The sequence below is a fragment of the Dendrobates tinctorius genome, unplaced genomic scaffold, assembly GCF_039654945.1.
Source record: "Dendrobates tinctorius isolate UK_male_01 unplaced genomic scaffold, ASM3965494v1 ptg000143l, whole genome shotgun sequence".
NCBI classification, from domain to species: Eukaryota; Metazoa; Chordata; class Amphibia; order Anura; family Dendrobatidae; genus Dendrobates; species Dendrobates tinctorius.
In genome coordinates this window covers 21,508,462-21,535,000 of record NW_027361810.1, presented here as the reverse complement: position 1 = coordinate 21,535,000, position 26,539 = coordinate 21,508,462, and positions in this window count along the sequence as shown.

Here is a 26,539-nt window from a genome sequence, read left to right as displayed (position 1 = left end):
AATACATTTATGAGTAATGTGTTAGAATATGGCAGTCACCCAATTAATGGGAACTTGACTTTGCTTAAAGAGGTTGTCCACTACTTTAAATTAACCCCCCAATGTATCCCCTCAGGGCCCCTAATGAATTTTGTAAATACCTTATGTTGCCTATACTGCCCGTACAGCGGCGCTATCCGTGGCCGCTCACAGGCAGCACGTGACCCAGCACTGACGTCACGACAAGTTACTAGTAGAAACAACAAGGCACTCAATTTATCAATAAGTCTGTAGAAGGTGCACAAGTAGGGTATCCAGCCCGTATCACAAATATATAAAGAACTTGGCACTCAAAATGGTGAGGATAGATGATTCCATTTTATTGGCATCCAGATAATATTTACTAAATGTTTTTGGTGCAACACTGGACCTTCATCAGAGATTCTCTAAGGATTTGCTGTAAGAACATATACAAAAGAGAAATGGTTCAATATCACAGAGAATTCAATATCTCATGATGCACAAGCAAAAAATAGACAAAACAAACATCGTCCGTCGAATCGGCGTGTTCTAAGGCTTGGACTCATGAGACTGATCCAAAGGAATACGTATTCTATAGCTTATCTGTGACGAATATATATAAATCTGTATAAGACGGTATTAAGCAAGTCAACCATTAATATATTTTAGTGAGAAGCAAATAAAGAGAAGGCTTCAATGTAGCAAAGAAAGGATATGGGTGCTTCATATCCTTTCTTTGCTACATTGAAGCTTTCTCTTTATTTGCTTCTCACTAAAATATATTAATGGTTGACTTGCTTAATACCGTCTTATACAGATTTATATATAACAATAACTGTGGTCATTATGAGCGCTTTTAGGCTACTTTCACACATCAGTTTTTTGCCGTCAGGCAGGATCCGGCTATTTTTAGAAAAAACGGATCCGGTGTAAATTTTGGAGAACTGTAGAAACGGATCCGTTTTTTCTGCCGGATCTGTCTAGCAGGTTATATCTGTTTCCTGGGGGCTGGCCAATTGGATCTGAGCATGCGCAGACTTAAAAAAACGGATCCGGTGGCTGGATCCGTCTTTTTCTATATCCGGCACATTCCGGCGCCCATAGACTTTCATTGTGGCAAAAAGCCGGAAGCAAAAAACGTTACAGTAGCTGTTTTTTCTAGACGCCGGAATGAGACAAATAGCCGGATCCGGCAAAAAACGGACGAACCGCAATGCCATCCGGCGCTAATACAAGTCAATGGGGAAAAACCGGATTCAGCATTGCATTTCGCCGGATCCGGTTTTACAAAAAAAAGCCGGATCTCGCCTGACGGCGCAAAACGGATGTGTTAAAGAGGCCTTATCCCCGTGATGCAGACGTATTGGTTCCCAGTCATATGACGCCCACTCTCTCCCCCACTGACATGCGCACCTCATTCAGCGCTGAAACCCTTGTGAGCGCTGTTTTCACACAGCACTGTGGTCTAACAGCGCAGGCGCATTAACTCCGGTCACATGACCACTATGATGCGGTCCACACAATGCAACCTTCCCCACTGACATGCGCAGTTCCTCCTCACACTGCGCAGGCCCGAAGCCTCATCACATGACCGCCATGATGCGGTCCAGGGGGATGTCCCCGCCGGGTTATAAACCTGGAAGTGCCCATTGCAACAGGGCGTCCTCTACACCTAGCGGTACACACTGCACACCGGAGGGACCTCCACTACAGGTAAATCTATGGACCAACGCCACATACCGAGCTCTCACCTATATAATTTATGACACACTCAGTTTGTGTATTTCCTTTCCATTTCAGCGCATATCCATATGCGACGTTTGTCGCCATACTGTAGCGCTAATTACCTTTGCCTATCAGTGCAGCATCCAGGTAAAAAGCACGAACCTTTTACTTCCCTCTCATTAATTTCTGGGGCATTTTCTCCACAAGGATAATCACCGCACTTGTACAGTGTTATTTATAATGTTGACGTAATGTTACTCTCCCTCTTGTTTTTCCTCTTAGGAGGACCAGCGCACCCAGTCTACGTATAAAATAAGCACGACCATATACCTATCTGGCACAAATTTTTGCACCTAGTACTGTGGAGCACCCATATCCTTTCTTTGCTACATTGAAGCTTTTTCTTTATTTGCTTCTCACTAAAATATATTAATGGTTGACTTGCTTAATACCGTCTTATACAGATTTATATATATTCAGTCATAGAATCATAGAATCGTAGAGTTGGAAGGGACCTCCTGGGCCATCTGGTCCAACCCCCTGCTCTCTATTCGTCACAGATAAGCTATAGAATACGTATTCCTTTGGATCAGTCTCATGAATCCAAGCCTTAGAACACACCGATTCGACGGACGATGTTTGTTTTGTCTATTTTTTTCTTGTGCATTATGAGATATTGAATTCTCTGTGATATTGAACCATTTCTCTTTTGTATATGTTCTTACAGCAAATCCTTAGAGAATCTCTGATGAAGGTCCAGTGTTGGACTGAAAACGTTTAGTAAATATTATCTGGATGCCAATAAAATGGAATCATCTTTCTTCACCATTTTGAGTGCCAAGTTCTTTATATAGTAACGACAAGTGAGGTGTGACTCAGCGCTGGGCCCCTGCGGTAGCTGCTGGGTTGTGGGCAGGGTTATCCACCTGGTCACACCCAGCATCCAACGTGCACTTTCTCAATGAATGGGTGCGCGGTGGATGCCGGGTGTGACGCGGGGGGATAACCCCACCCATAGCCTGGCAGCCAGCGCGGAAGGAGGAAGAGGGACCACCGGCTACTGCCAGCACGTGACAGGATGTCAGTGGAAGCAAGAGTCGGCTGCAGCCGGGGGTTGCGTGCTGTCTGTGAGCTGCTAGTGATAGAGCTGCTCACAGGCAGTATAGGCAACATGAGGTATTTACAAAATTCATTAGGGGCCCCAGGGGATACATGGGGGGGAGTTAATTTAAAGTAGTGGACAACCCCTTTAAGTCTTAGCCACTCTTGCAGAGTTGTCTCTATTTTAGCTCATTGATGAAGGAACCCATGCAGGGGACCTCCTCTTTGACATTCATATACCTTAGATAAGGGTTTTATTCATAAGATAACCCCTATGAAGTAAAAAAATGAGATTGACAGTGAAAGACGTATATACATCTTGAGAAGACTTTGGTAATATCAAACCAATCCCTCCTTCGTAGGACTTTGGAGAGGTGACATTAGAGCCATACGCCCACTTTCTTGAGACCATGGAAAAGAAAGGGACAGTAAGTTCAGAAGGGGGCCTCCAGTTTGTTTAGCTGTTGGGCCTCTTTTGGTGGCCATAGTCGTTTAACTTTGATCATTCATTTACTAATACTTATGAACTAACAATCATTTTTGCCATCCTCTTCTGAAATTACTGTAAGTCATCTGTGTCTGGCCAAAAGTTGCCTGAAAGATCTTTTGCTGAAAGAATACAGTCAAAAAGATTATTAATTTATTGTCAGGTTTCCGCAAAGATGTTTGGTCAGACTGAACGACTGGCTGTAAAGGCCTCCAAACAAATAAGTGAACATTATCCTAACTCAGTAAAATTGGCAAACAATCTTATGTGCATGTGGGCTTCCAAACCCTTCCTTAACAGATGGTTTTTGGAAATTCAATGGCTGATCTATTTCTTTTGCAGGACATAAGCCACCACCAGAAAAGTCTAATCTAACGGTGGCGGCTCTCTCATAGAAAACACAGGAGAACTCCACCATGCTAAACATTCTTGTATATAGAGGATTTGGGAGAGATAGCTGTCAGCTGAATGATCATTCATTTGACAGCTGTCTAATGTGTATGGAAGCCTTAAGACCAAACCACCGTTTTAGATGACTCATCATTGCCCAAAACTAAATTATTTTTATCCAATTGTTATGTCCAAAAGTCAGCCAAGTTTTTTTCGTTCACAAAAGATTTTTGGTTTAAACAATGTAATCAGAATGATTTTTCATCCATCACCCGGTTTTATTGAGCATGACTGGCCAAGATGATGGATTGGAATGGCCAATAGTGTCTGACTGTGTTGGCGTAGCAATCATTCACAGGATGGTTGTTCAACCATCAAACTATTTTTGGCCAATAGGCCACCTGTAGGGTATGCACACACAACATATTTTTCTGGGGCTACGCTCTGTAACCTACCTGAAAAAGCTCTACACTGTGTTCCAAATTATTATGCAAATTGGATTTAAGTGTCATAAAGATGTAATTTTTTGTTTTTCAAATAAACTCATAGATGGTATTGTGTATCAGGGCTCTTTGGATCACTGATATCAATCTCAAACGCCTGTGATAATTAGTTTACAAGATGAGCTCAATTAAAGGAAAACTACTTAAGAATGATGTTCCACATTATTAAGCAGGGCACAGGTTTCAAGGAATTTAGGAAAGAAAAAGGATCTCTCTGCTGCTGAAAAGCATCAAATAGTGCAATGCCTTGGTCAAGAGATGAAAAGATTAGATATTTCCCAAAAACTTAAACGTGATCATCGTACTGTTAAGAGATTTGTGGTTGATTCTGAGCACAGACATGTTGTGCTGATAAAGGCAGAATGAGGAAGGTTTCTGCCAGGCAAGTTCATCGGATTAAGAGAGTGGCTGCTAAAAAGCCATTACAAACCAGCAAACAGATATTTAAAGCTGCTGGTGCCTCTGGAGTCCCTCGAGCCTCAAGGTGTAGGATCCTTCAAAGGCTTGCTGTGGTGCATAAACCTACTATTCGGCCACCCCTAAACAGTGTTCACAAGCAGAAATGGTTGCAGTGGGCCCAGACATACATAAAGACTAATTTTCAAACAGTCTTGTTTACTGATGAGTGTCAAGCAACCCTGGATGGTCCAGATGGATGGAGTAGTGGATGGTTGGTGGATGGCCACTATGTCCCAACAAGGCTGCGACGTCAGCAAAGAGGTGGAGGAGTCATGTTTTGGGCCGAAATCATGGGGAAACAGCTGGTAGGGCTCTTTAAGGTTCCTGAAGGTGTGAAAATGACCTCTGCAAAGTATATAGAGTTTCTGACTGACAGCTGTCTTCCATGGTATAAAAAGCAGAAACGTGCCTTCAGGAGCAAAATCATCTTCATGCATGACAATGCCCCATCTCATGCTGTAAAGAAACCCTCCGAGCCATTGGCCGCTATGGGCATAAAAGGAGATAAACTCATGGTGTGGCCACCATCTTCCCCTGACCTCAACCCTATAGAGAACCTTTGGAGTATCATCAAGCAAAAGATCTATGAGGGTGGGAGGCAGCTCACATCAAAACAGCAGCTCTGGGAGGCTATTCTGCCTTCATGCAAAGAAATACAAGCAGAAACTCTCCAAAAACTCACAATTTCAATGGATGCAAGAATTATGAAGGTGATATCAAAGAACGGTTCCTATGTTAACATGTAACTTGGCCTGTTAGGAATGTTTTGAAGTTAAATAGCTTTTTTGTTCAGTGAATGTGACCTCTTAATGCTGCAAATTCCACAAATGAGCATTTTCAGTTCTTTAAAACAGATCAAATGTTTAGAAATTCTAATGTGCCTAATAATTTGGAACAGTGCAATTTGAGTTTTTATTCATTTTGGAGATTATACAGTTATCATTGAGAGGTTTCCTCAATAAAATTTGATGTATACTCTAACCGGTGATGACCCTTATTAGACTGACTGTCATTTGTACCGACTATTTAGGAAAATCAGAGAAAAATATAATTTGCTTAATAATTTGGAACACAGTGTAAATAAATGATAAAAAGAGTGAACATATACACTGTACTGTAAAAATGACTGTGTAGATGTTCTGTCTTTTGAGCTTCATTTAAAGGGAATCTGTCACCTCATTTTTGGGCTATGAGATGCCGCCACCGCCATCAGGGGCTTGTCTCCAGCATTCTGTAATGCTGTAGATAAGCCCCCGATGTAACCTGAAAGATAAGAAAAGCGAGTTAAATTATACTCCCCGGGGGTCGTGGTCTGATCCCATGGGTGTCGCAGTCCGGTCTGGCACCTCCCATCTTCTAGCGATGATGTCCTCCTTCATACTTCTGCCGCAGCTCCTGCGCAGGCGTACTTTATCTGCCCTGTTGAGGGCAGAGTAAAGTACTGCAGTGCGCAGGCACCAGACCTTTCTGACCTTTCCCGGCGCCTGCGCACTGCATTACTCTGCTCTGCCCTCAATAGCGCAGATAAAATATGCCCGTGCAGGAACCGCAGCAGAATTAAGAAGGAGGACGTCATCGCTAGAAGATGGGAAGCGCCAGACAGCGACACCCATCGGATCAGACCACGCCCCCGGTGAGTATAATCTAACTCGTTTTTCTTATCTTTCAGGTTACATCTGGGGCTTATCTACAGCATTACAGATTGCTGTAGATAAGCCCCTGATGGCGCTGACCGCATCTCATAACCCAAAAATGAGCAAGAACAATATATGGTTCCGTTGCAGTCCAAAAGCTCATCATAATGTACCATTCCACCTGCTTCGGAGGTGGTAGTGGGCCCCTTACCTTAGGGGCCCCTGTGTGACCGCACGAGTTGGATTGATGCTATGCCTGCCCCTGCATTTCAGGTTTACAAAGATGGAAAGTAGTAAAAAAGAAGTGACTTGATTACTCTTCACACTAGGTTATACTATTCAAGTTAAAAAAAATGCTAGGAGCAAAGATGCAACAAGAACAGACCAAAAAGACACAAGAAAAGATGTTTCAGGAATCGCCAGCATTTTCTTGAAGCACTTTCTGCTTAGAAAAACTCGACAGGTATGCCAGTGAGGCGCCCCTGAGGCTCAGTCGCCACAGAGGTACTGCACCTCCTCCTGAGGTGTGGTGCCCCACCATCCAGGTAAGTTGGAGGCTCCTGACCACGCTCCAACACCTGCATCCCACACAACACGGTAGTTCAGCAAAGCCACATTGCGGCTCCCTGCTTGGAGTGTAGCAGAGCACCTTTGGTGGCTCCCTGCTTGGAACATGAAACGTGCTGGGAGGCGGGTGGAGTTAGAATACATAAAAGAGCGGGAAGGTTTAGGATTAGAGGTCAGTCAGTCAGAGAGTCACTTAGAGAGGACTGAGGACAGAACATCCCTGAGAGAGGGATGGAGGAAGTAGGTGCTGCAGCAGATCTCAGTGACCTGGGTCTGCTGGCACGGGAAAGGAAAGAAGGAGAAAGACATTGAACCGAAACCTGATCTTCCATAAGAAGGAAAGACAAGTACGGAACGTAGGAGTAAAAGGGAACAGAGGACGTGGGTTAGAGGAAGAACCCTGCCTAGAAGTTCTAAGTGCAAGGCTGGGGCCCGGTCCCCGAGGTTGTATGGACACTAATGGTTCTACAGCAGACACCGGTGGAGTAGTGGGCTGTAAATGCACTACTCCCATCTAAGACTTGGGGGCACAACAGCAACATTGATAGTGAGCCGGGACTCAGGAGTAAGGAGTCCCCGAAGCAGGCTACAGCTGTCTGCCGTACAAGTAGAGTTCTTGGGAACATCTGTCAGGAGGCACTCTAGTGTAACTGAGTACTAGGAGTGCTTCACACTTAAAGGCGCTATAAGAGGAGACATTCAGAAAGGCACATGTTGGCGGAGTGTTGGAAGGGAGCATTCCATCTGGCCTGGAGGTTGATTGAGTCCCTGACCCGGAGGACACAGCACGGAGGCAGGCACCTGTGTGTACTACAGACTGTGAGTAAAGCTTTGGAACTACAAGCCCTGGTGTCCTCCATTCATTCTTGCGCCAACGCACCCAGCACCGCTACATCTGGGTACCAGCTTCTACACCGCTTGTGCCTCTCCTCTCCCCCTACATCTACACTGCCCTGGGGCTACAGCTCCACCTGTGGGGAGCTTCACCATCTTGGCAGCAACACACCACCAGCCCCAGAGGATCTGCATGCAGCGTCGGCTCAACATCTCACTTGCCGAACACCACAGGTGGCGTCACGAACTATTCCATTAACTAAATTCCACCTTTCAATCTCCCCTAATACTTGGGCGTCCAGGGCCACGGACCGGGTCACCGCTGCTGTGACACATCCCGCTGACACCGGCCCGGTACCGAGTACCCCACAGCCCTGGGCGGGCGACCCACCAGCCGCTAATAAATGTCACATGCACATACCCTTAGGACTCAGACGTCCGTTTTTTGCATGAGTGCTATCAGTGTGAATGAGGTCATTCACATGTCTGAAGAAACTTTTCTCAGATCAAGAGGTCCATGCAAAATCGTGGGGACATGTCCAATTTTGATCCATGTTTCGAATAAAAATCAGCAATGCAAGTCTATGGGTCTGGGAACAAATCGGACAGCACTCGGAGGTGAACACATGCAACAAAAACTGATGAAACTCAGCCCAAACTGTGATAAAACTGAGAAGAAACTGACTGAAACACTGATGAAACTGGGTCAGTTTTTCTCACATGTGAATGAGGCTCTATTTTTGTCCTGCCACCAGAGCTCTCTGACCCCAGACACACCCCGAGAACATCAATTACCAACATGTGTCGCTCAATTAATAGATTAGGCACATATCCTTGCTAACACAGCTCCTCTACATAATTTCCAGTGTGATTCAGTGTATCCTTGGGTTGTAACAGTGTAATCCTCCATGTTCTCAAAGTCTCCACTCACTGAACTGTATTTTTAAGCTTTTGCTTTCCTCCTTCTTCAGCTTCTTTAGAGAAATGAATCCTTCACGCAAACCACAATAGTATGGACAGCAGCCAGACCACCTGGGAATCGAACTAGGTTAAGTGTCTATCCCATAATTTAAAGGGAAGAAATGTTAAATTGCTATCACATGCATTTTTCTCTCCTTTGGCCCATTTGTGTAATATGTGGCAATTCAAAAGTGAATGTTCCCTGCCAGTGCCTATAAAATGTAAGACAAAGTTCTCTCCCTCGTGTTGTTCCCCGACACAAACTGAAGTGTAAAAGCGTCCGGGGTCCCTTTGATCTGTTATATTTTCATGATGTCGGATTATACGCTGTGAATAACACCTCGTAACCTTCCTCCGATGTATCTGCGCTACTAACCTTTACCATAGCGTTAGGCCAAGCAGCGGTGAAAAGTTACAAAAGTCTCTCCTTTGATGCTAGATGTACACCAAGTGCCAAATAGCCTCCGAGGGGCGCCGATATTACTATAAACCCTAGCACTTCCACTGAGGTGTGAAATTACATGTCCTAAAGACTGCAGGCAAATTAGAAATTACTTAAAAAATATCTCATTTGGCCTCGCAATGTCATTGCTAAGATTCGTCTGTGCCATAGGTCAGCACAGGAGTCCAGATCATTCCACTGATTTCTGCAGAGATTTCCACACTGCTCCAAAATACAGACAGCCGTGAAATCACATGCTCCCTGTGCAGACACAAAAGACTGTGTTCTATTTCCCATAAGTGTTGAGACAAAAACACATGCACTTAGGACCTTTAGAGACCTTGTACAGGATTGGAAAGACACCTCTGTTTTCTTCCAGAAATAGCGCCACTTCTGTGCTCAGGTTGAATCTGGAATTGCAGTTCAGATCTATTGAAGTCAGTGGGGCTGAGATGTAATACCATACTCTACCTGTGGTCAGATGTGGTGCTGTTTCTAGAGGAAAGCAGCTTTTTTTTCTTATCCTTTATAGCAACTTTGAAGAATACTTCCAATAGGGGTTATGATCAAGCCTCATAATCAAGGGGTCTAGTGTCCCCATTATTAACTAGAATGAGTGTGTTACATCCATTGGCGAGCATCAAGGTCAACATCCACCCTGTCGCTCCCCCACCACAGTACATTGGTACCTCATACCCATGTCCCTGTGAGTGTTGACCATGGATGACTCCAAAAAAAGTAGACATGACCAATGTTGGAGGAGCAGCAAGATGGCTCTGGGCATGGCATATGCATACTTCAATATTGAACATGGCGCCTTTGTCCACGTGCTACTTTGGCAACCTCATACCAGAGCAGCCAACAGACTATGGTGGGTCCAAAAAAGCCCTATATCCTGCTGGTTTCCATAAAGAAAAGTGCTTAATGCACTGGAGAGCAGCAGGCCTGGGAAGAGAAGATCAAAGGGCTAAAATCATCAGTCTGCGGGACTGGAGGCAACTAAAAATTTGCTCTCAATGTTGTTTGTGGTAAATTCTGGGGGTCTCCGTACTTTCCATTGTGGTCCATATGGGGTGTATTACAAGAATAGGGTGTGCAGAGGAAGCAGCCACACTTGGGTCTTTGAGTTGGAAGTTGCCCACAGGCCCTTCTGATACATTATAACAGTGGTATTATACAGTAAATTGTACATGGTGGGTCACCGGGCCGCTGCAGGATTTGCTTTGAGTACCAGAAGCATCATGGTGGTGCCTAGTGATTGAAAATCTCAGGAATATTGTCAGATTTTTGCTCTGAAGCCTATAAACTTGAGAAGGCAACTTAACTGTAAGGCAATGTGCACATGTTGAGTATCTGCAGCAGTATATGAATGAGTGAGCTCTCACAATGCACTGGATTCTTATTAGTAAAGAAGAAAGATTCAGACTTTAGCCTTGGATGTGAATAAGGGGAAATCATCCAGTTTGAGCTCTGTGCAAGATAAGCAATTCACTTGTGGTTCAGTGGCCCTTTAAATATTCACGCATAGGCCTAACATTCCAATAATCAGCCCTATCCTGCATAGGATAGATCATCCATGTTGTTGGTATATAACACCGATGACTTGCAATGTATTCTAACCAGTTACAGTATTTTGTATATCTTACAATCTTCAATTGAAGCATAAATTGCCCTTGCTTGAAAAGGATGCAGTGGCCAAGTATCGGTGGGAGATAGAACAGCCTGAGAGACAGCCCAACAGATGTCAACAGCACAGCCCGGGGAAATAGGAACAGATGGTGTAGAAGGCACTGAAGAGAAAAGATGAATGAGAGGTTGCATGTTAAGATGAAATGTTGATTTATATCTACAAAAATTAAGAATTAACCTGCATCACATCAACGTCCGCAAACATGTAAATCACAGCCTCCGTAGAAAGCTGCCTCTGCTGGCTCGTCAGGTTACCAGTCTTAGTTACGAATAGCAAGCTGTTTTCCGTGTGACTGGAGTATAAGTTATATCTATATTACAGCAGGGAGCAGGAAAACTAACTTGTAGTCTTCTCCTTTATAGGTTAGAGTCCTTACTGGGGACTGTCCTTAAGAAGTTCATCAATAATTGACAGGAACCATCTTGATGCCACCTGGCCGCTCCCAAGTCCAAGAAAAATCTCTTTTTTTGTGTTCCAAAGGAACTTCCAGTTCCCTGGTTATAATTAGGAGCGTTGTATAATAAAAGGAAGATGAGAAATTAGAACCTCGCTCTTTCTATAGGGGGCAGTATGATGAGGTGGCTGAATCATCATTGTTCTATGAGGATCTTAACTGTGTCTTCCCTTTTGAACAACTTTATTGTCTACACAAAGAATTAGTGAAATCTTAATGAAAAAACAAGAGTCCAAGAAATGAGGTTATTAAATTAGTCAAATTTTTGACTCCCTGAATAACATATACCAGAGAATGAATCGGATACAACAGGAGTGGGTTGGGGATAAGTTAGTTATGGGTAGCTCGGTTAGTGTAGAATGTAGAGTCTGCGGCGTTGGTTGTAATGAAGGACAAGCACAACTGGTTATGTGGTTCTATGTAGCAGACAGGAGAGAATATGAGCAAGTCAATTGTCCATTGGTGAGGTCAACCAGAACCAGGAAGCAGTACTGTGGAGTAGATGTAGATGGGTCAAGAAAAGCCAAGGGCCAGGTAGAACTAAGATGCAACACTATACAGAAGATGTAAATGCTCTCAAAACAAGCCAAGGATTAGGTAACAAGGCCAAGTAGAACCAGGATGCACTACCATGGGGAAGTGAATGTTGTCAAAACAAGTTAAGGGTCAGGTAACAAAGTCAAGTATAACCAGGATACTGTACCATGAAGAGGATGTAAATGTGGTGAAGGGAAGCAAAGGTATTAAGTTCAGGTATAACCAGAATATGTCACCATGGAGTAGATTTAAAAGTTGTTAATACAAGACAAGAGTCAAGTAGTTGAGACTAGATAGAACCCGAAGGCAGTACCATGGAGAAGACATAAATGTGGTCCAGACAAGCCAATGGTCAGCAATTGAGGTCAGTTAGAATCCAGATGTATTACCACGAAGAAGGCATAAATGTGGTCAAGACGAGCCAAGGGCCAGGTAGCAAAGTCAGGTGGAACGTGGATGCTGTACCATGAATACAAAATAAATGTGGTCAAAACAAGCCAAGAATCAAGTAATAAGATCAGGTGGAACAAGGAGGCAGTACCATGGTGTAAATGGAAATGTGGTAAAGATGAGGCAAGGGTCAGATAATGAGGTCAGGTATAACTAGGATGAAGTTACATCAAGTAGCTCTAAATGTGGCAAAGACAAGAGAAGGCTTGGGTAACGGGGATGAAGTAGAACCAGGAGTATGATAACTTAAATGGTAGGCCATAAACTGTTTGAGATTCATTGGTTGGTCATGAAGGGTAAGAATACATTAACATCTGTGCTAAACATTTCATGTCTTTGCTATCAGAGCAGAAAACTAAAAATGATTGGATCCGTTTAGGTAAAGAACAATAGCCATAACAACCACCATGACAGCTGCTATGGGTCTGTAATTGCAGAGGAGCCTGGAATGTCATGTAGGCAAAAAGAACAAAGGTGCACATGTCACAGCCAGACACATAAGCAAAGCAACCTTTTCAGTGCACACAAGTGCCAACCTGCACAAATTTGCCATCTTACTTCTAACCCCCAATTCTGCGGCTTGATTAATAATTTTATTTTCAATAATAAAGCTCCCAGAGTGCCCCCTCCAATTAATAATGTCTCTAGAGGGTCCCCTGCAGGAATCTTTGATCCATTAGTCCGGTCTTCAGTAATAATGCTACAGGAGTGCCTCATCAGAGTAAGAATGCCCTCTGAGTGCCACTTCTATTAATATTTGATCCATTAGTAATAATGCCCTCAGAGTTCTGCAGACCCCACAAAAAATAATGTTTATACTTCTTCCCCTCGATGTCTACCGCCTCCATATCCTCTTCTATCCTTGAAAGAAAGATCAGGTGTCACAATGCAGTGACATCATTGCACCACCTGTGTCGAGATGCTGACATCTTATAGGCTGTAGGTCTACAACATCCTTCAACCTACAAAATAGTGAGTGCTGTGACCGGATTTCACAGTATCGGCGTCAAGTTAATGCTGATGCAGTTCAAAGTGTCGCTTGTCAGAGATCATAGAATCATAAAATGTTATAGTTGGAAGGGATCTCAATGGTCATCGTGTCCAACCCTCTGCTCAATGCAGGAGTCACTAAACTACTCAGACAGATGTCTGTCCAGCCTCTGCTTGAAGACTTCCATTGAATGAGAATGCACCACCTCTCGAGGCCGCCTGTTCCACTCATTGATCACTCTCACTGTCAAAAAGTTTTTTCTAATATCTAATCTGTGTCTTCTCCATTTCAGTTTCATTCCATTGCTTCTCATGTTTCCATGTGCAAATGAGAATAATGATAATCCTGCTACACTGTGACAGCCCTTCAGATATTTGTAGACAGCTATTAAGTCTCCTCTTAGCTTTCTTTTTTGCAAGCAAAACATTCCCAGATCCTTTAGCCGCTGCTTGTAGGACATACTTTGCAGTCCGATCAGCATCCTGGTAGCTCTTCTTTGACTCAGCATTCCAGATGAGGCCTGACCAAGGAGAAGTAGAGGGGGATAATTACTTCACGTGATCTAGACTGCTTCCCTTAACACATCTTAGAACTGTGTTAGCCTTTTCTGCTGCTGCTTCACACTGTTGACTCATGTTCAGTCTGTGATCTATTATTATACCCAAGTCTTTTTCACATGTGGTGTTGCTTAATTCTATTCCTCCCATTCTATAGATGCATTTTTTGTTTTTCTTGCCCAGATGTAGAATCTTGCATTTCTCACTGTTAAATACCATTCTATTAGTTACTGCCCATTGTTAAAAGCTTATCTAGATCCTTCTGAATCCTTTCTCTGTCTTCTATAGTCTTAAGGCCCCATCTCACTAAGCAATCTCGGTAGCGAGATCGCTGCTGAGTCACAACTTTTGTGACGTAACAGCGATCTCACCAGCGAGATCGCTATATGTGACAGCGATCAGCGAGCGGCCCCCCTGCCGGTATCGCTGATCGCTGCAAGAAACCTCTGGACATTTCTTTGGTCGCTGGTCTCCCGCTGACCAGCACGCATCGCTGTGTGTGACAGCGGGAGACCAGCGATCCGGTGTAAAAAAATAATAAAAAAAAAATAAAAAATATAGTTATTCTCACCTTCCGACGTCCCGTTTAGCCATCCCGCCTCTCTCGACGCTCCGGTCCCAGTGATCCTTTGCATGAATGACCGCGAGACTTTGTTATCCCGCGAGACCGTGACATCTCGCGGTCATTCTCGCAAAGGATCACTGGGACCGGAGCGTGGAGAGAGGCCGGATGGCTAAACGGGACGTCGGAAGGTGAGAATAACTATATTTTTTATTTTGATACTATTTTCTACAGCGATAGCCAGCGATGCCGGGGGCTCGGCATCGCTGTGCTGATCGCTGGTGAAGCTGTCTGTGTGACAGCTCACCAGCGATCACATAGCGACTTACCAGCGATCCTGACACCTTCATATCGGTGTCGGGATCGCTGGTGAGTCGCTTAGTGTGACGGGGCCTTTAGCTATCCCTCCTAGCTTTGCATCATCTGCAAATTTGTTTAGTTTACTTTCAGTTCCCTTATCTAGATCATTTATAAAAACATTGAACAACACTGGGGCCAGGATAAAGCCTTGTGGCACCCCACTTGAAACACTTTCCCAGTTGGATGTGAAACCATTTATTACCACTCTTTGAGTATAATCACTGAGACAGTTATGAATCCAGCTAGCCATAGCCTTGTGAATCCCAAACTTGGTAATGTTTTCAATAAGGATAGTATGAGATACTTTATCAAATGTTTTTCTGAAGTCGATACATACTATATCTACCACATTTCCTGGTCCACTCAGTCAGTGATTCCATTATAGAAGGAAATTAGATTAGTCTGGCATGACTTGTTTGCTACAAACCCATGCTGGCTCTAGTTAATTGCTGTTTTCTTATCCAAGTACTTACATACATGTTGTTTAATAATTTATTCAAATATGTTTCCTGGTATAAAAGTAAGGCTCTCTGGTCTGTAATTTCCTGGCTCTGTCTTCTTTCCTATTTTGAAAATAAGAACAACATTTGTCCTTCTCCAATCTTCTGGGATTCTCCTGTTCTCCAAGATTTGTCAAAGATTCTGGCTAGTGGTTCTGCAATTTCCTCTGCTAACTCTTTCATTACCCAATGATGTAATTCATCTGGACCAGGAGATTTAAATAAATTTAAAAAAGCTAAGTGTTACATCACCAGCTTTCTATTTAAGGATAGAGTGGATTATTTTATTCCTTCAATGGTACCATGAAGATCAGTTGATATTACAATTGATTTCTTAGACAACACAGATGGAAAATAGGAATTTAAAAGTTCGGCTTTCTCAAAATCATTTTTGACCACTTCACCCTTTTCATCCTGTAAAAATCCAATAGCATTTTTACTTTCCTTTTGCTTTTGACATACCCCTAAAATCCTTTTTTGTTGCTTTTTGGTCTTCCTTGCCAGCCTTACTTCATTACTGGCTTTAGCTCTTCTAACACTTGCCCTGCATTCCCTGCAAACAGCATTATTTTCTTGTTTAGATGTGCCCCCCTCTTTCCATTTGATATACATTCCTTCTTTCCTCTGTAACAAGTGATTGAGTTCTGTGTTCATCCACCCTGGTCTCTTTAAATGCTTCCAATTCTAAATTCTTTTTGGAATTGCTAGAATTTCATTTAGCAAAATCTCCCATGCTTCTTGGACATTTCTGTTCTTTAGAACATCCGGCCATTGCACTTTTCCTACCCTTTCTCTGAGTCCATTAAAATCAGCCTTTTTGAAGTCCAACTTTAAAGTCTGAGTCCTCGGTGGTCTTCCTCCTCTTGTAATTCAAAATTCGAGAATAGCATGATCACTGCCTCCTAAATTCCCATCCACTTTTACTTCGTCCCTGTTGATAAGAATTAGGTCCAGGATCGCAGATCCTCTTGTTCTCTCTTCCACATTTTGAAAAATAAAGTTGTCACCAAGAGAAGATAAGAATTTTCTGAACCCATGATCATTATGTTGTACCTTTTTGACAACAGAGACATCTGATGTAAAAACATCCAGGGCTCCAAGCCAGAAGTGAGCTATGGTTAAAACTGCCGTAGACTTATGGGTGGAGTGCTCAGCCAAAAAGTCTGTGCATAATTATATAAAAGACTGACCGTCACTTGCAAACATACTATGGTGGTTTTTATCACAGCTCGATCCTACCTACCCATATAATTGTAGGGTATCAGCCCAGGAGCTACCGTATATCATATTAGGTTAGGCTCCCATCAAAGAAGGTCTTCTGTCGATGGCTCTTGGGCATATATGAATTGGCCAATTTCTGCCCTAAATATCTTCATTTTACGTTTTTCCTAGAGCAGCAATGCAGTCCAAATTTCATGTATTACATGTTTGCATACTATAGTGTCACAGAGTGCAGCTTTAGTTTGTTATAATTAGTATGTGATATGTCTTTAAGCCCACATCACTCATATAATCTGACCGCTAGGGTCCTGACCCACAGATACACAATCTATTATGCCACCGATAAACAATGGTGCCAGTTAAACCTAGAGTTGTACAAAAAGGCTTAAATGACACAGTAAAAAGACCTTTTGGCTATCAATGAAGAGTTACATCATTGTTAATGTTGCAGTTATACAAAGACACTGATTATACCGTCAATATCGATTTAAGTTAATGTCCTTTTTCATGTTTTTTTTCCCGTCCGCTTGTCCTTCCCTTGCATATCTGCCTCGAAAAAAGTAATGTTAAATGTTTGCATCGTTTGAAATGTGGTGAAAATGATGTTTTCGGTAACAGATTGCAGTTTACACGTCGTCAGCTGTGTTCCTTTCTGAGCGGCTGTGTGCAAGCTACTCCTTTCTTAACTAATTAGCCATCTAATGTCAGGTATCTTGATGAAACTCGACTGAAATATACATTAAATTCTGAAAGCTGAATGGGATCCCCCCGTACGAAACCTGTCATCTACACAGAGCACTGGAATTATGCACATGAGTAAGTGATCTTTGCATTTGATATTTTAATGGCCATACTTCAAAGTACTTTCTCCACAGTTTCCATGTCCATAAACGTATTTATCTTTTCCCTAAAGTTCATAATCTGAAGTTCTGTTCGGGTTACTCGCTGCATTAAACTCCAACAGCTTTTAGAAGGAATATTGAAAGATTTGGATTTTTATAGATAAGCATTAATAACTGTGAATGTCAAGGAGTCGATGTTTTAGATGGTTACATAATTAAAATGAGGCCTAATAAACTTAAGGATGGGAAAAAGCGCTGGTGGCGAGTATAATGAGGCAATGAAAAATGGGTAGAAGTAAAAGAAATAGTGCACAGAACTATCAGGCAAAGGAAACTATGGGTCTTGGGTCTCAAAAATGTGCTTTACTAAAAAGAATACTAACACTCATACACTCCAACAATCCCAGAATGTTCTGGAGGCTTCTGGATAAGGAAAGACATTCCAAAATGCCAAAAGAGTTAGCAAATCTCTCGAGATCACCAAAAGTGTCCTAAAATCTTCAGCTCTTCCAGAAGCTTTCTAGCAAGTGATGCCTTTGATGCTCTGATGAGTCCAGGATGGGGTTCCCAACCATCTAGAAATTCTGGGACAGTCCGTAAAAGTAGAGCACTTTTTTAACCTGTCTATAAGAAAAGTTTAGGGCATCAGTGATTTTTTTTTCAAGCTTATACAGATTATTTTGACTTTAATTTTCATCATTTTACAGTTCACAGTAAATGCAGCTGACGTCTTCATATCAGGACTATGGGGTGTAGACATGTATCACTTATAATAATAATGATTTGTTATGGTTTTCCAATGTGTCCGTAAAAAATATTTTCTGTCTTTGATTTTTTGATAAGTTGTCCAGAAAAAAATAAAAAGTCAAGTTGGCAACCCTAGCCCAGTTTCCCCAAAAAAATTCTTACATAGGTATTGTGGCTATAGGCAAACACTTTTGGTATCCAAAAAAACCCTGCTCATTAAAACCAGACCATTTTTGCTTCATTGGCCAACCAACCAACCAAGATTAAGATCAGGCCGTTGAAGTTGAATTACTTTTATGATCAAATGATTCTGGTGGTGACTTGCTCCATTCTTCCTATAGAAAACACAGGAATGCTTGGCTTAACACGGTGAAGTTGTCAGAGATAGCTGTCAACCAAGCAATCATTCTGCCAAAATAACCTGCATGACCAGCTTTTGATTTCAAACATATACCTACAATGAAAGTTTTTCACATATGCCCATTGAATAGGGGAAAAAATACCACAATGTTAAAAAAGCATACCTGCATATGCCTTACAATGCATTACCTATACAGTAGAAGAATAAAGTATGAGGAGGAATATGAGAAAGTTGTAAGCCAAAAAGGCTCTCTGGTCTGGAGAATGGAACTTTATGCCTGACCTTCTTCCCAAAGACAAGATCTGTCAAGAAGAATGAATCAGTAGATACCCATACACATTAGATGGCCAGTGTAAATTTGTGAGCTCATCCAAACTTTCCCTAAAGATTATAGGGGCTTGAGTTTTCCTGTCTAGATCCTAATACATTGTATTCAGGATGTTGTATTACTTCAGAATGCAGCAGACCCATGTAGTTAAGATGGCGGCAACACAGGTGCAAAAATACCAATCTCATCGGTATTTTTGCACCTGTGTTGCCGCCATCTTAACTACATGGGTCCGCTGCATCCTGTTAGTGCATTTGTTTGGAGTCCTGGGCAGGTAAATATTGCTGCCTTTTTTTCTGCTGTTTGTGAATTTTTGGAGAATTTTTAAGTAATTGTTTTGTGGTTTTGTTGTTTAGTGTTAGAACTCGCAAGTGTGAGGACAGTTGACGTGGGTTGTGAGCTTGCATATCTTGGCCAAAATATCAACTAATACCTCATATGTTTTTATATGTATTTTCTGCACTTTATTTTTGAGGGTGCAGCCAGGCCCATTGGATCTTGTAAACTGTGGCGTCTGTTCACATGGGATGCATTTGAATAGCGCTGGGCAGCCAACTTGATAGAATAGAATGGGCGTCACTAATAGGCTGCTAACCTGAATGCTGTGCATCACCTGTATGTGAATGGCACCCCACACAAGCCACTATTGTGCATTAATATGCCAAGCAACCACCCGCTCCATGGATTGGCAGGCCATGAGTGGTTGTCTCATCGGTATTTTTGCACCTGTGTTGCCTCCTTCTGTCCTCCAACATCTATTGCTCAAGAATTTCCGCACCTGTCTTGCTTTTATCACACTGTCCTGCAATCTCACTGCCGTGCATTGGGCCATGTATAAACACAATGATATTCTTTTCCTAAGTTAAGGCTAGACATTAAATATTAATATATTAATTAAGACATTTATGTTCGAAATTAATTAATGCATTAAATCAAATTAGAAGCTAGTGCAAACAAGAATTGTGGCCCAAGAAATAACAACTCCTAAATATTATAAGCACATTAGTTATAGACTGACAGGAGGAGAAAGAGAGAATCGTATAGCTGGAGATCCAAGTATTATTACAGATGTTAGAAACTTACAAGGAAATAAATATCGATGGCTTCTTGGACATTGGTGGCTTGTGATAGTCACACTCTGAGATGTACAGTGCATCATGTATGCCACCTTACAGGACTACTTAGTAGACAACTGTGGCTAATGTTGGGAAAGCACTGGGTAAGAAAAGCAAGAAACACGTTAGGGCAATTGGTGACTGGGAATTTGCAGACACAGATGGAAATGATGGTCACCGGTATTGAGACAACTGGCCCACCGGACAAGAGAACCAAAGAACGGAATCGTTTTAATGAAAACCTCATTGGGTATGAACTTAAATTGCAATGAGCTGTGTTCTATATAAAATTGGGCACAACAGCCCCCATAATGTGGCAACCCAACCCCCTCAAAAACTGACCTATTAAGAAAGGCTATGTGGAGGTGAAACGTATATGAGGCCTATTAAAAGTTTCACTGGACTTTTGATAGATTCCCAAGCCGCCTGATTTTTTTCCATTTTTTATATTATCTGTTTTTTTGGGTTACAACCAGAGGGCTGGCACCTATCCCTAACGCTGAAGCAAATTTTGTGGCAATCACAGTTGTGATACTTGCCATGCAATCGCTTTCCTGCGAGGGTCAACAAATTCAGAAAACAGGTTTATTGATTAAAATCCCTGAGGATATAAAGCCTGGATTATGCCCAAAGCCCAAAATTGTCTATTTTTCTGTTTAACTGGTTTTGTGACTTTTTAGAGGGTAAAGTCACATATTTCAATATTGGAACAAAATGTCTGTCGTACATAAAATCACTCTAGAGGGGGGACTGAAGTAGAGTTGGGATAAATTTTGAGAATTTTTAAATAAGTCACATTTTATTAATCTGTCTAAAACATCTGAAAAAGCCACATTGATCTAAAAATCAGAAAACTTAACCACAAAAGACAACTTGAAAAAGCACAAAATATTTGATAACTTTGTCGAGAATCAAAAAGTCACTAACTAAGGGGTACTCATGCCAAAAAATGGTGAAAATGCAAAGATGTTGCAAGCCCTTTGTACAGTATGTAAAGTGCCTTGAAATATTATTCATACCCCGTGTACTTTTCCACATTTTTTCACAATACATCCACAAACTTATTGTAAATGTATTTTATTGGGATTTTATGTGATATGCCAACACAAAGTAGCAAGTATTTGTAAGTAGAAAGGAACTGATACACGGTTTTCTAAATATTTTAAAAATATAAATCTGAAAAATGTGAAGTGCAATTGTTTTCAGCCCCCCTGTGGTCTGATAGCCCTAAATAAAATCCTGAGTGACAAATTGCCTCCACAAGTCACTTGGTTAATAAGTTGAGTCCACCTGTATGTAATTTCTTCTCGGTACAGCTACAGCTGTTCTGTGAAGGTTTCAGAGGTTTGTGCAAGAACATTAGGAAAACATCATTATGAAAACCAAAGAACTCACCAGATAGGTCAGGGATAAAGTTGTGGAGAAGAGTAAAACAGGGTTAGATCATAAACAATAATCGATAGTCTGAACATCTCAAGAAGAATTGTTCAATCCATCATTGAAAAAAAATGGAAGGAGTATGGTACAACTGCAAACCTACCAAGACACGGCCGTCCACCTAAACTGACATCCCAAGCGAGAAGAGCACTAAATAGAGAAGCAGCAAAGAGGCCCATGGTCTATCTGGAGGAGCTGCAGAGATCCACAGCTCAGGTGCGAGAATCTGTCCACAGGACCACCATTAGGCCACGATCATACGTTCAGTAATGGGTCAGTTTTTGTAAGCCAAAACCAGGAGTGGGTGATAAATACAGAAGTGGTGATGTATTTCTATTATACTTTTCCTCTGATTGTTCCATTCCTGATTTTGGATTACAAATACTGATGTAAAATACTGACTAAATACTGAGCGTGTGAATTTGGCGTTACTCGTATAATCCACAGATCTGGAGTTTATGGAATAGTACCAAGGAGAAAGTCTGATGTGGTTAAAAGACAAAATACAAAAGTGACAAAAGACGGAACATCTGTGCAACAAGTCGATTCAACATACTTATTCTTTTTGGTGTTTTTGTGGTGCTTTTTTAGCGTGTTGAGGAGTAAACCTGAGGCTTATAGAGGAAGATCTAGAGCTCCATATCTCATGTGTTACAATTCCATGCGATGTTTAGGTTGTTTGGAGAGTAATATGGTTATGTGCTCGAAACTTTCTAAAAGCCCAATCACAGTGGTATCAAGAAATTGTAGACCAGGTCTTCTACACCGAAAAGCTCGCAGATGACATGTAATGTGACTTTAAATGTACAAACAATTAATTACGAATAAACTGGAAAGTCGCCTCGACAGTCGACACTCTGAGGCTGAGTTCACACGTGGCGTTTTTTTCGCGTTTCCGCGGCGGTTTTAACCGCGCGATTTTGACGCGAAAACGCGAAAAATAAGCATCCCATGCATTCCTATGGGATTCCGCAATGCTGTGCTAATGCTGCGGTTTTTACCGAGGCGGAATCGCTTCGCGGTAAAAAACGCAGCATGCTCATTAATTTGCGGAATCGCGGCGATCCCGCACCCATAGGAATGCATTGTTCCGCTTACTTCCCGCTTGTGGCTGTGCACACCATGCGGAAAGTAAGCAGAACATTTGCGGATGGTACCCACGGTCCGGAGGAGAGGAGACAGTCCTCCGGGCTTTGAGTACCATATACCTGTAAAAAAATAGAATTTAAAATAAAAAATATTGTTATTCTTACCTTCCGGCGTCCCGCGCAGCCTTCCCGCCTCTCTCCACGCTTCCGTTCCCAGTAATCCTTTGCGAAAATGCCCGCGATGGCGTCCGTTCTCACGGGATCGCGAAGTCTCTCGGTCATTCGCGCGACGTCATCGTGAATTACCGCGAAACATCGCGATCCCGCGAGAACGTACGTCATCGCGGGCATTTTCGCAAAGGATTACTGGGAACGAATGCGAGGGACGTCGGAAGGTAAGAATAACACCATTTTTTATTTTTTTTTACATTCTATCTTTTACTACTGATGCTGCATAGGCGGCCTCAGTAGTAAAAAGTTGGTCACACTCGTCATACACTATGTATGACGAGTGTGACCAACCTGTCAATCAGTTCTCCAAGCGATGCTACAGATCGCTTGGAAAACGCTAGCATTTTGCAAGCTAAATACGCTTGCAAAATGCTAGTTTTTCCGCGGGAAAATCGCGGGAATTTAAAATGCGATTTTCCCGCGGAATGGAATTCCGGAATTCTCGCGGTAATTTCCGCGAGAGTTCCGGTACATGTGCACTTAGCCTAAGTGATGAAAAATGAGGATGAATGAACTCATGGAGATCAACATCCAACACTGCGGAGACACCATCACATGTTTCTCAACGCAGTGATGCTAGAGCATTGCCCCCATCCCTTATGGGAAATATGCAATAACATGTAAATCAAGAGCCGCGGAGACACCATCACATGTTTCTCAACGCAAGCAATGACTAGCCAGGTCTTTCACCGGGAAGGAACAACCATGGGAAGAGCAGTCTCCAATGAAGGAAACCACCTATGCCAAAACATGGTATCCATCCACAGACAGCTGTTTCGGGGTATTGCCCCTCATCAGTGTGGAGTAGGAAACTGGCTAGTAGGAGCAATGCTTAGTAAAAGACTGTGAAAAATGAGGATGTATGAACTCATGGAGATCAACATCCAACACTGCGGAGACACCATCACTTGTTTCTCAACGCAGATGACAGAAGACTATTAGAATTAGATTCAGAAAATATTCTACATTCCTTACACATATGCATTATTTTTCCAAGACAATAGCTTTTCCTATTCAGCAGCTTCAGCATCAACTTGACTTTCTCTAGACTGCAAATATAGCAATTATATAAAAGTTATGCTTTGACGCTGTTAACACAGGCAAATAACTACATCAGATCAGATCAGCAGTCACAGAGCAGATTGCTCTTGTTTTAAAGAGCCGTAGAGGAGGAAAAGTATTATTAGCATGAATAATAGTAATATTAATGATAGTATCATTATTAATAACAACACTAATATTAATAAAATAATATATACAGTATATTAATAACAATACTTCTACAAAGTTTAGTATTATTATTATTATTATTATTATTAATAATAATAATAAAAGTAATAATACAATGTTTAAAGCAGTTGCAATACTTTTCAAATATATATAAACATATATATACATAGTATTGAGTAAAACATTGTTGTTCCAGTTTAGCAATTAATAATATTTTAGCTATTATTGATTTCATTATTATTCATTCTATTATTATTATTACCGTATTTTGCGGATTATAAGACGCACCGGATAATAAGACATAGGAAAGAAAAAAATTTTAATAAAATGGTGATGGCTCTTATTATCCATGCATCTTATTGCTTACCGGAGGTGGCAGCTGCAGTGAAGTGGGGTCCCAGGGTCGCTGCTGGAGGAGGCAAGAGTGGCACGTTGCTGCAGGCCACAGGAGGCTGGGATGAGGGGGTGTTCCGATATGCGCCGCTGCGGGTGAAAATGCCGAGTTCTCAATCCGAGCATGCTAATAATAGTAATCAAAAAATATCAAAATGTGAATTATTGCTTGCTGTGTAAAAACAATTGCCTAAAAAAAATATTACACCAACTTTAATCCCTCAAGTTTGTTTTACCCAAATATTTACCACTTAATTTTCTTTTATATTTAAATAAAAGGAGTCATGTTTAATTTTTTTTTTCGCTCTTTTTTCATGTTTTTGAAGAGCCAGACAGGGAAAGGGACGATCCTTAGACAAAAGATGCTGAAATTCAATAAGTGGATTTCTACCAAAACAAATTCAGAGCAAATTATTATTTTTTTTTGTCTATTGCTAGATATATCAGGTTTAATTAGGTGAGCCGTGTTGATGGGGTGCAACAAAAAAAACAGACAAAAAAATCACACAAAAAAAGATTTCGGTCCCATATAGACTGCATTCATTCTCCCTGCGGCACAGACGGTAATTGAGCATTTTAAGGGCATGAAAATGGAAAAATAGAGTCTGCGCCTCCGACAAAAGCTTTCAACTAAAATTTATTTTGCTTTCCCACCAGGTGATATTTTTGCTCCTAAAATCACAACAGATATAAAAAAAAAACAACGAAAAGAAATCAGAGCAATAAAGAAAACAAAGCAGGCCTGACCGGCAGCATTATTGCAGGCGACTAATCAAATCTACTTAGTCAGGCTCCTTTTCTTTCTTTTTTTTCAAGATAATCAATAGTTAGACAAAAAAACAATATCTCTTCTGCAAGGAAAACCTTTTTTTGCCCAGCGTGAATCCTTCATTGCGCGGCTTAAAACCCAGATGACGCTTTAGTGCTAGAGAAGAATTTATTTATTTTTTTTAATTTTTTCTACATTTTTTTTAATTACCGTAAAATAAAAAAGATGATGAATATTCATGCAAAATAAGAGAATATGGCGATGTGTTTTGTGATTGAAAAAAGATTTTATTCTAAAAGATTCATTTTAACTTTTGAAACTTTTTGGATATTTTTTTATTTTAAATGATCCCATCTACAATTAAAAGTACTAAAAGTAGTATAATATATTTTCATGGAATGAGACAGCTCTGCTCACCCCCGAGGGGTAAGCTACAATCGAGACCCCTACGTGCACCCATCCTTTTCAGGATAATCCCACGGGTTAGGATGGGTTAATCTCACTTGTCTTAAATTTTGTAGAGTTGAACAAGACTTAAAAAAGAAAATACAGATTACTAAATATGACATTGAAAATATATCGTGGGAGTTATGTCTGGAAAAAATACCGCTGCATGTTTCCAGAGCTCTGGTTCTTAGTGGTGCCAAAGAGGTTAATGTCTTCAATATTAAGCTTTCCTAAGCATATTGAACCCTGGTACCTGCCTACTTTACTGCTAGAATATCAATAGATGCCAAAGTAAGATGTGTAGAGTTGTGTGTTAATTTGTTCACACCTTCTAATTTTGGTTAAAGGGGTTATCCACTTTAGACAATCCCTTTTTGTTAGAAAAGCCCACCTAACTTTAGATTAATTGCCGAGATTACCGCATCTGAAATCACTAAAATAATCAGTTAGTGAATCCTGCAACAAGTGTTTGATTTGCCTACAACTCCCCCACAGGTGAAATGAGGCATTACACAGTTTCCATTAAAATTAATGGGTTGCCATATAACACAATAATGTTCTAGGTCCTCCAGGGAGGATGACGCTTTTTGCACCCAAAAAAAGAGAGCGAAGAATGATGAAACCCATTTTTATATTAGAATTATGGTACTTTCTTCCTTAGGCTTAAGATTAAAAGCATGCAAAAATTGGTGGGCTCAATTAACAAACTAATTTGTATGGGGACTTCCTATAACACTGATGGGTGTGGATTCACTTCGCCACGGGCCGTGCTTACCTTGAAGGGGCGTAACTAAGTGTCTACTGGGTATTCATTAGTGCTTTGGATGTTGAGGATAGGCTGGGCCACCGGTAGATACCAGGTACCACTCCAGGGCAGTCAGCTGGACAGCAGCAGCTGACCAATGGATCAGAGCAGGTATACTAAGAACAGGAGGGGGAGACAGAAGTGTAGTCAGACTGTCCAGGAGGCAGCATGGGTTCAGAATTCTAAGCCGTGGTCAGGAGCAGAAGCCTCAGACAGAACGAGTACCATATTTTTCGCTTTGTAAGATGCACTTTTTTCCCCAACACTTGGTGGGAAAATGGGGGTGCGTCTTACAAAGTGTACATGCCTTAACATAGGCCGT